Below are 12,049 nucleotides of genomic sequence, written 5' to 3' on the forward strand. Positions count from 1 at the left end.
TTTGCCATCATTGAGGTCCTCTTTTAGGTGTTAGTTAACTGAAAGTGGGATTTGTTAGAGTTTACACATTTTTAAAAAAAATTATCACATCTGATATTTAAGAAATCCCTTGTTTTAGAAAATTGAAAGTCCTAGTGGTGGAATTACTTAATTTTGTGAACAGAGTCCTAAAGTGATTTAGTTCTCGAAACGTTTTTCCACAGGTCGGTAGAGTGACGGCTCATTCCCAATCTTCGCGGGTTTCAGGAGCAGAAATAATGAAGCATGCTTCCATACCGCAGGAAAACACCTCATTCTTAAACTGAAATTAAACAATTATACTAAGAGCATTATTCAATTTCTGAGCAGTTGTTTTTATTTTGTCGCCTCAATGTTCCTTATCGCATTGGATTTTGCGAAGGATCGCTTTTATTGTTGGTATAAAACTTTTTTTTTTTTATTTATTTATTTATTGATATTTACAACTGTATAAACAATACAACCAGTAAATTTGATCATAATGACATAATGATATGATACAGGATGTAGAGAAACTACTCAGTAGTAGAACTCTAAAAACAGTTTACAATATAAGGTCACGAGGCCATCTTCTTTTCAGGCGCCTCGGAGGATTGTGGAAGAGGAAGTAAGGTTAGAAACGAGTGGGTTTGGGTGGTTAGGGAGTTTATTATGGAAGGAATAATATCGGGTTCGGGCTAGATCGGTTACATAAGGAACATTTAGGTCTTTATGGATGGTTTTATTAGTAACAAAATAAGGAGCATTGAGGATTTTACGAACGATTTTGGATTGTAAAGATTGGATACGAGAGGAATTAGAAGGTTTAGTGGAGCCCCAAAGCTCAACTCCGTATGTCCAGATGGGGCTTATTATTTTCATGTAGATCAGTCTTTTGTAATGAGTTGGAAGTTTAGACCGTTTGTCTAGTAAGTGCTGTAATAGTCGGAATCTGCGTGCAGTTTCATGTCTTTTCAGTCTTGTGTGAGGATTCCTGGTTAGTCGTTTGTCAAGATGTAGTCCAAGACAACGAATCTGTTCTACAGGGGTAAGAGCCACATTATTAAAGTATACTGTAGGGCAGTCGGCAGGTTTACGACGAAGAGTAAATTTGATTTGATGGGATTTATTTTTATCCTCCAATTTCGACACCATTCTTCGAGGATTGTGATATGGGACTGGAGAGTTTGGGATGCAATCAAAGGGTTATTACTAACTGTGAGCACACATGTGTCATCAGCATACGTGTAGAAAACATAAAAAATAAAATTGTGTTTTCTTTCTTTACTTGAAGGTATATTATGAATTCCAGTCTTTTTCGTTATATCCTCACCATAATTCTCAGCAAAGTTTGTAGTCTCCAACATTTGTCTATAATAATATGAATCTGTGTAGTAACAGAGTTCAATTCCATCTTTGTTTCCCGGTCGTGAATGCTACTACTCTTCCAGGTGTTTAGCACAAATAACTACAGAATTTGGTCCGGAAGTAAACCGACCGAATGTGTTAGCGAAGGGAATATCGAAATGACGGTATCTGGTGAATTTAGAATTATTTCAGATAAGGTAGGTACATGAGAATCTTCCTGTGACTGAAGATTTGGTATGTATTGTAACTGCGATACAATGATATATCTGACAGCGATACAAGTCCCGGTCAATATTTTCATGATCATATTTGGCGAGAACAGGTTTTTGTTGGCATTCTTTACTCAGAATATTATAAAGGATCGGTCTGTGATCAGAAGTGACGAAATCAAGAGTATGTAAGGAGATGTTAGAGGTGCGGTCAGTAAAGAACTCCAACAAGTAAAAACTTATTTATTGGTGCCAACCTTTCGGTCAGAATTTCTAGCTTCATCAGGGCTAAGAACAAAAAACAAGATAACAACCACCAAGATGTTTTGCGATGTCATCTTAAACATAATTTTTTTTTGCCGAAGTGAATCAAAATCTGCCATAACTTTTGGTGTAAAATTCTTAATGCTATAAGGCTAGTTTACTTTGTAATTTGAACATTTTAAAAATTCATTTGATCACTAACCGGTCGAAATATAAATTAAAGCAGTTTCAGAGTGTTTTGTTCTTGGCCTGGGAGCCATTGTATCCATTGTATGAAACGACTGGATATTTAATGTTTTCCATGTAGAATCAAGATAAACAATTTTATCAGTATCTGCAAGGACCGTGCAATCCCCTTGTTAGAGCTCTTGGAAGTTATGTAGTTAGTTCATCAAAAACTATTTGCAACTTTTTTTCTGATTGTGAGGGGATTACTCTTTTTTGATAAATAAATAACTTGAAAATCACCCCTTAAATTAAATAGAATTCCCAGATATTTTCTTCTACCAAAGGCCTGTAATTCAATTTGAGAGAATCGTTATGGAATACAAAAACGAAAAATAATTTGAGCTGCCAAAACCTATAAGCCATTCGTTATCAGCGAAGAGGAAAATCCTCCAACATATTTCTTTCCGGGATATATTTTTTAAAAAAATTTTGAAGCGGTGAAATAAAAAGAGGAGACGGATGAACTTGGACCAGCCAATGGAGAAAGTTCTAACGAAGGCCCGGGGATCGGGAGTTGGACAGATTCCATAAAGTTGGGCAAGTACCTGCGCCACGTTCCGACTATTCATCCTCTCCTCCATATGCCGCCCCCAAACCCTTACACATATTTAATTCACGTTCTGTTCGCGTGATACATAACGGGAATACCCTTTCAGCATTGCATTTTCCTATTTCTTGTATAGATTTAAGAATAAAACATTTGATAAAAAATAGAGTAATACATCAAAATCATCAACTAACTGTTCAAGAGTGTAAACATCATTTTTAAGGAAATTTGCATCCATCTTCTCGTTGAAAAATTATTACTGACTACACTCCTTAACTGAGATTAGCGAGATACAAAATAACAAATAAATACAAATAACAATCCTCCTTACAATGCCACAAGGCAATCAAGGCAGCAGTATGCTAGGATAAACTTGTCATTTTGTATTATGCAGTTGTATGTATTTATTATACAAATTTAATAAAAAAGGAGGTTTGGGAAAAAAAATAAATAAATAAATACAAAATAACACCAGCGAAACGGTCCCTTCACGTTTCATTAGTTCCATGGCGTAGCCTTTGGCTATAGCTAGACTATACCACCTTAGCCGGACTGTCAACACCTTATAATGCCGCTAGGCAATGAAAGGGAGCAGACTCAGTAAAATATATATAATACATTCCGATTGTAGGAGGTGGCGGAAAATAAAGGTATCAAAATAGTAAAGGAGAACTATTTGTTGTAAACCAACGTTTCGCCCCACTTTGCGAAAATGACATTTCAAAACAATTTTTTTTTCAGTTCCCAAGGTTTTTTGTTTTTTTTACTTTTTAGTCTATCTTATGTCTATTTTACATTTTTTTTTTTATTTAATTTAAAATTTTACTTACAAATTCATTTCATTTAAAATATAAAATAATTGTTTTTTCTGATCAATAGGTCAAAGATTTATTTTTTCATAACCTATTTACATATTTTTATTTAATTCCATTTTTGCTCTCTGTCTATACTATGAAGTGTGATTATTAGAATAAATTTATTGATATAATAATTTAAAATATATGTATATTTCTGAAAGTAAAACGGCAACTTTGACGTTATTTTTTCGTTATAGATTTAGAATGGTCACTTTGTTCATAATGTACAGAACTTTTATACAAAATGTAATGCTGTTTAGCTTGTTATAACTTTTTTTAAGAGTTATAGGCAAATTAAAACACATACTTCATTACTTTATTGAATTAATTGGCAAAGTGATAAAAGTTTTAGAGCCGCGTGGTAGAAACTATTTTTTTAAATAATTTGCAGAATTATGTTATGATGGTCAATGCATCTGGTTCGTGTACGTTTTTGTAAAGTTGTAAAGTACTTAGTAAGATAATTTTACATCTTTGAAAAGCTTAAATTAATCACGTTGAAATCATTACACCGTTGAAGGAACTTACTGGTATGGTTTAAATGGTCCTAGATTTCAAAAGTACTTTTTTAAGCAGTGTTCTAAAATAATAAAGTTCTGAAAATAATAAAGTTTTGAAAATCCTCTCTTCCAATATCCAAGCAAGCAATAGACAGCCATGAGTTTTACATCATACGCGTATTTTCCAGTTGTGGTTTCCTGGTGCTTGTATAAAAGAAGAAGGCTCGAAGAGCGGTCTCATATGGTGGCAGATTTGCAATGGAGATGACGGACCCAATTCAGATTCCGATGTTCCCTCACAGATGTCTCTTCCCGCCAACTTTCTTCTTCGTTATCCGCTCTCCTGGTCCAACTTCCGCCGGCTTTAGTCCGGCATTTAAAGTAGTTCTTGAGATGGAAATTATTTCCTATGTAGTTGAGCCCGTTGGAGTTCAAGAGAAATTCCTGAAGGAACTTCTTCATATTTTTTTAAACAAAATAAACATTCGAATCAATACCAATAAGTAATGTGAAAGTAGGTAATCATTTTACTTTCGAAAACATACTAGGATTATTAATTATTCTACCAGTAGAGAGTTTTCACTAATCGTACATGATATAATATGCAGAAAAAAAAGATAAAATTAAATTAAAACATGTCACAAGGGATAAGGTTTTTCAAGGTTCTTGAAAAATATTCATGAGCATCAGGTATAGAGATGATTGTGCACATTCATACCAAATATAATTAAATAAATGTCAAAGTGATGTAAAAAAGAAAAGAAAGAAATTAGTAATAGAGTTCACAAAAATATAAAAATAATAACTTTTAATCAAAATATTTGAATACTGAGGACTTTCGGACCTGGTTCCTCAACACTTCTGAGGATTAAAGCGAGATATTTGAAGACAATGGAGGCTGAGTGAGGCGTTAATCCAATGATTTGGATTGGGCTTAAGGCTTTCTATAATGCTAATAAGATTTATATTTTTATCATAAACCTATTCGAAAAAACTACACGAAAAAGAGAAAGTTAAGGCATTTTAACTAATTAGAACAGATAAAAGGTTAGTAAGTAACAAAAAAAATAATAACAGCAAAAAAAAATAATTGTTATTGTAAACAGTCCCTGCTGTGGTTTCTGAAAGAAAGGTATCAATTTATAATCTTAAACACTTTCTTGAGACTGGTAAATTTTTACAATAAATAATTTAATTTCTATCCATTTTAGTCTCAACACATTTTATTTTTCTTATAAGTCCGACGTTTCGGTCATTCCGGCCATTCTCAGGAACAATCTAGAAAATAAAAATAAAATGTGTTGAGACTAAAATGGATAGAAATTAAATTATTTATTTTAGAAAGGTATCAAGTTATATTGAAAATACATAACGGCACTTTCTAGTTCCAAGCAAAAATTAGCAAAAAAATCGTATTATTATGACAGTGTAAGTATTTTTATTCAAAATACCGAAACTTTATTCCTCAGTACACATCTGTCTATCTTTCTGTATAAATTGACTCGTCCCAGAATAAATAAAGTATTATTATTATATAATTATTATTATATTCATGCCACAATATTTCATACATGAAATTAATTTATAAAAACAATCAACTACTACCTCAATATCCAATTACAAAATAATTATGCACAATCTAATGTGGCTCGGTGGTCTAGGGGTATGATTTTCGCTTAGGGTGCGAGAGGTCCCGGGTTCAAATCCCGGCCGAGCCCAATTAATTTTTTTTTATCTCATTTTACTTATTAGGTTATCTAATATGTTCTAAATCAATTTAAGATTTTATATATTTTTATTGGCGTGAAAAAATAGTTAACTAGCCTTCAAAAATACAACCAACTCCTTGGGTTAGGTTCAGCAGTTTGAATGATTTTACAATAGAATTGTGGTGGAGTGAGATATTTAAATCACATTTTTTCTTAATTTATTTATGTCTTGTTTTGGCAATATTTGGAAACAACAGACCTTAGATGCGTTAGTGATATTTTTTTTTTTATAGGTTTATATTCAATAAAACATTTACATTTATTTATAATACGATTTTCATCATATATATATGGGTGGTCCCAATAGTAATTACTCAATTTGTTAGTTTTGTACATTACATGTATTTATCACAAACATTATTTATATTCCATACCTTTACGATTACACATAAAATTATGGGTTTGTAAATATAATATTCTGGGTCTTCAAATAAGATAACAACCAAAAATAGAAATTGAATGAAAATACAATTGTTTATACTTTAATTATCAACTCCATAATAATTTTGGCGAATTATAAAAATAAAATCAATATCTCGATTATGAACAACCAGGACAAATGATAACTAATATGTAAAATAATATTTTTAGAAAAAAGTGGACCGGGATTTGAACCCAGTAACTCAGGCAACTTAAGCGAGAATCATTTTTAAGTCCATTTTATGTACCATGTAAAAGGTGATTTACTGGTTACCAAACTATTCGTTGATATTTGGGTGATTAAATCAAAAAGTTGTTAAGCAGCAGTAAATCGGTAGATATGGACTAAGGCTTTTTGACATCGGTGCACTTTCAAATTTCCTATAAAAACATCAACATTAACGTGTTACTTGAAAATAGTTAACTGAGGATAATACTAAACATTATTAATGACAACAGCATTAGTTAATTATTAATTAACAGATTTTACTCTACCACCTATCTTGTTACAATATATATTATGAGATCAGCAAGGCGTTAACTAAACCAAGACGAGCTCTGGTTGAAGAGGATACAATAAATAGGCAGAAGGATCCATATAAGGTTGCTGGTTGGCTAGCAGCCATCGAGGTAACGCCATGATCCGCAGAAGGCGTGATGTGAATGAGTTTAAGGACGGCCCTGGGGTTGTTATCACGTTCTGTCCTCGCATCGATCTAGGATATGGGTCCAGGGCTTTTTTCCTAACGTGGCAAAAGGTTGCGGTTCATAAGCATAGTAACTAGCAATAAGAAGGCTTAAGAATTGTATATCGTAGCTAAAATGTATATTTGTCTGAATAATATATAATTTAAAAATAAGTAATCCAACAGGAACTACATACCGATTGCTAGCAAAATAGAACAGTTTTAAATATTGAAAAAGCACGAAGAAATCCGAAAAACGAGAATGCAATGACGTTTCTCCTAGATACTGATTAATATCTTATTGAACTTAAAATGTACTAACTATGAAAATTTACAAAATCCATTATGAAGAAATACAGCATTCTGAAAAGAAAAAGAACACTTGAGAAGATTTTTATAAATTATTTAATTAGTACAGAAACTCAAAAAAGTAAAAATGAAAACCATCATCAGGTGATTAATAGAATGTTCCAAAACAGCCGTGATTGACTGAAATAAATGTAAATAACTTATCAAAGTTTTGTTAAATCGTTCATCACAATGGAAAATCATAATATATCATTAACTTAGATACGTTTTATATTAATAACATAAAAATAGAGATAGTAAATTACACAAAAACTGTAGTTACTTCAACCAGTCGAGAAAGTTGCAGCCGGTTTGGAGTATGGATCCCAGAGAGTCCGGATCAGAACGTTGTGGGTTCGATTTCCACCTGAAGAAGTTAATATTTATTTATCGGGACCGCCGAGAAATAAATATTAACTATTTGACACTCCTACCCTAGTTAGTACGCGGCGGCAACCTCCAAGCTGCCGCTAGAGGTTGGAAAAAAGGACCACCAGGCCCACCTGCCATACTATTTCCCCTAACCAGGTACCTGTACCTGTACTTCTAACAGTTAAACATATAGTTTAGTGAGATTCGTTATACCAGGTTTGCATAAATATGATTACTCTTCTAACAGTTAGAAGAACAAAAGAGTAAGAAATTAACCTGATTGCTGCAGCTGTGGCAATTCCATTCTGGCTACAAGGGCAACACTGGCAAGCGAAATTTAAAAAGAATCTCTTGCATCGTTGCCAGGTGCATGTGCCTAAACTCTTTTTTCAAAGTCTTCTCCTTCAACATCAAACTGCCTTCATTAATATTTGGAGCAAAGAAGATTTTTGGTAATATAGTGCCTGAAATCTCTCCACTTCAAGAACGAATCCAGTAAATAAGGAACTTCTCTCTTTCCAAACACTACATCAGATCTTCGTAGATTCCCTGGTTTATTTAATTTTTACCGCCGCTCTCTGCCTTCAATCGCCAAGTTCAACAGATAGTTTTTGAACTGCGCTAAGACACCAGGAACTGTAGCAATTCGATAGACATGGCATGGTCAGAAAGCGTTTTCTAAACTTAAGGAGCAAAGAGGGCAACGCTATTCTCCTAGCACATCTCTCACCAGAACTACCGCTGATGGCTTTACTTGTCTTATCATTCAAATGCCACTTATAGCGAGTATTGGTTGATGTACGATATGCCATACTTTTTCTAGATCATGACACCAAATAGAATAGAATCCATCCCAGGACACCCACCTGTTATTAATTAAATTACACAATGCTATCTAATTTTCTATTAATAGTTCATAACCAGTTCACTAAATAATGAACAATATATAAATATACATCACTACCTAAATAGAAAATATGCTGGAGGTAGTAGATATTGATAAGCATAATATTAATGTTTCTTCAACGTCCAATCGCCTTTTTTACAGCTGTGTTACGAACAATCGTAAAATTTTACTAGACTAGTGTTCACTCTCGTCCATGTAAATTAATTTCACACAAGCCAATTACTCAGTTTTGAACCGTAATCTCACCTTTCCACGTCGGTCTAATTTGTCTCCTTCCTCCTCGATAATTAATAACGGCTCTGGGGTAATTAATTAATTGTGGAACATTGTTTGTTGGTTGATGTTACTTTGCAGAGGCGTGGAGTTAATGTATTCAAACGAAAAGATTAGCATATTAAACCATGAATTTGATTGATAAACAATTGTATTACTATTAAAGTACGAAAGCTTTGTCTTTTTGCAGAAAGTGAAAACTACCTTCACCTTCTGTCCTCAGAATCAAGAATTTCAACAATTTAACACCAAGGGACAACTTTGGGTTCCGTTTCTGCTATAGCCACGTGACATATTTTAGTGTATTATGGATGCAACATTGTTAGAAACAATTAAGATATAAAAAAATATTTACTTGGGCCCTTATAGGTATTGAAGGGTTAAACCAAAACATATCTCAATGATATTTTACTCTGAGGTTGCCGAGAGTAAAATACAAAACCCGCCCTCCTTTTTAACAATCATTCCTATCTTTCGGCAACATGGGCACTGCTTAGTAAAATCTTGAAAAGCTGAGTTATCAAAAGCAACTGACATTTTTCGTGTCTACCAACAACTAGTAAGTAGAAACTGGAGAAAAGAAGTCTATTGACGTGAAACGATATTGCACTTGCTTTGACCATACATACGACAGAGTACTTGGTCTACAATAAAAAAAAAAATTGACTTATTAAGTCAACAGTCACAGGAACGCATAGTGCAATGAATAATGGACAAAAACATGAATTTTTATTTTATTTTATATTTAATTTTGAATCCATTGTTCAAAATAAAAAGCAATGTGAGGAATTAAAATAGGTAAAAGAGACTAATAATATATTTATTTTAAACAAGAAACGGAGTTGTAATATTGAACACAAGCAATTCGCTTATACAAAAAAAAATCGATTGGTATATAACCTTAAAATCCTCATAAAACATCATGAAAGGAATATTCAGGAAAGAACAATCATGCCAAAAATGCTAAAATTATATAAAATCTTTTTTAGGCTCTTAGGGCCCAATGAAACGTATGCACGTCCAATATTTTTTAGATATAGTATCACCGAAAAAATGGAGAGATTTTATGAAAAACTGTAAATAAACATTCTAATGTAAAGGATAGTTTACTGGAAGTAATTAGAAATCTCATCATTTATCCATTAAAATTAAAAACCACCCCCAGAAGGCTAAATGAGTTTATTGTCAAGAGATCCATAGGAAACCTAATATTCATTTTTAATGAGTTGAACTGCAAACAGGGGCCCCAATTACAATGCTACACAGCTAGACACAGTATCACACCTCAAAGACCCATTCTGTCAACTGAAAATCTACACCCAATTTCCAACTGACAAAGAGGTACTTCTTTTTTAATTAAAAGGATAAAAAGTTTTATGAAGCCTTTTTCACCTCTCTTCGAGCTAACGACCTTTCACGGAAGAGAGGTGATTCCTGGAATTATTAATTTGTGTCAAATAATTATTGCCTTCTTCGAACGAAAAAAAATTCGTTTCCCAATCCGTGCTTGACAGATTGAGAATTTTTTTTTTAGAATTCAAAATCTCTGAGAGAATCTATTGAGAAAGTTGGCGATTGAGGTGGTAAGGCTAGGGGCACCATGAACCACATATTCTCAATTAGAATCACGTTAGAGAGAACGATGATGAATAATAGAGACTTCATTTAAGAGGCAATCACCCTCTAAAAGCACAAATAAAAATTGGAAAGGTTACATTCGGATTTGTTTCTCAATTCATAAACTTTGGTTCTCAAATAAATGGAACAAATGAAATCGATACGGAAGTTCAAAAATGAATTGTCCTAACTATTAATATGTAAGGGGTTAATTGACGAGTTGAAGCGCAGGTCTCTGCAACGTGGGAACTACGGCGGCGACACAATACCAAAATGCCAAAGGATTGGATACCAAGTCAGCTTCTGGAAGGAGTAATCAATATAAACAAAAAAGTGAGCTAACATTATAACTGCATTTTTTAACTTTTTTTCCTATCCAAAATTAAATCCCCATTAATCGGGTTAAAATTCTACTTCTCAATTTTCAAACAATATTTTCTTGACAGACATCGTTGACCATGCACTTCGAACTCCACAGGAGATATTAGGAGATGCATTCTCCTCCAATACACAAGCCCCTCTTTATCTGCTGGTACAGTTCAGGTTGTTCACTCCTCAAACTATGCACGTGTTATTCACTAAAAAAAACAGGCCTTGGCTTCCTGTGGCTATACTATATCTCATAAGCATATTTTCTGTTTAATTTTGTTATTAATTGTACGTCTGGCTAGTTAAAAGTGTAACAAATTTATTTCTGAAACTATACCAGGAACTGAAGCACTCGAAAAAAATGTAAGGTGGAAGGGTGTAAAATAGACCCTTAGGTTTCCAATTTTCACTGGTTAATTTTGTTATCATTGTGATTAAATTGCATAATTGATTATTTAGGACACCTATAATTTACTTACTTAATTGATAGAATTACAGAAAATCTGGAGCTTGCTCATATTTATTTTTCTGTTTCTTAAAAAAATCACGTGAGTGAGGTAACTTATTTCAGCCATTTTATTTCGGTTTCTTCAGTAAGAACATAAATGAACAATATTGCAAAATATTTAAAAATAGGACCTCTGGTTAGTTATAAATGTAACGTAATCTATCACAGACCCAATAATAGCAAAGCTTACATTTTCTCCAAATGTTGAGATGCTAGCGAACAACCAACAAATTTAAAAAGAACCGGTTTTGATAAAAGGTAATTTTAATTCATTCTGGTATTATAATAAAGTGCTAATATTTGTAGTAGAAGTGTTATTAGGTATGATTTATCCCACATATGTCGCTGATTACCTTAAATGTCACAATTTGATTTAAATAAGTGGTGTAAGTTGATAAAAATAAATCAGAATTTAATTATAATTATTGCAGAATTAAGTTTCATTCGCCATAAACATTTTTTTATTAAATATAATTGTCGTACAATAAGACAATGAAGATTACATATATACAATTACAAACACATGTTAAATGTGTTATCGGTGAAATTGGGTTACCTTCTGGATTCGAAGTTGCGATACCTCCAAAATTATAGACACTCCTTTCGATACGATACCTTAACTAAAGTGTTGATATTCGATTACATTCATCCAAGTTCTAGTCAACGACAATCGATTAAAATATAAAATGCCTATACAAGCAAAACTAAAAACGTTAAAATAAAAATAATTTAATTTAAAAAAAAACTTTTAGTAATGTCTATAAAAAATGATGAAACATGGTATGGAAATTGGGTCCCTTCCACATCTGA

At 32.8% G+C, this 12,049-nt stretch overlaps 1 protein-coding gene and 1 non-coding gene across 3 annotated transcripts in view; both read left to right on the plus strand.

The window, feature by feature from the left end:
• Nucleotides 1–12,049, plus strand: part of DNApol-eta (DNA polymerase eta) — a 113,450-nt gene that overhangs the window by 10,652 nt on the left and 90,749 nt on the right. The gene's annotated exons all lie outside the window — the stretch shown is intronic.
• On the plus strand, nucleotides 5,617–5,688 carry TRNAP-AGG (transfer RNA proline (anticodon AGG)). Its single transcript has one exon. It is a non-coding gene; the product is annotated as a tRNA-Pro (tRNA).

This window comes from Halyomorpha halys, unplaced genomic scaffold (genome assembly GCF_000696795.3).
Source record: "Halyomorpha halys isolate HHAL.00 unplaced genomic scaffold, Hhal_1.1 Scaffold961.1, whole genome shotgun sequence".
Lineage (NCBI taxonomy): Eukaryota > Metazoa > Arthropoda > Insecta > Hemiptera > Pentatomidae > Halyomorpha > Halyomorpha halys.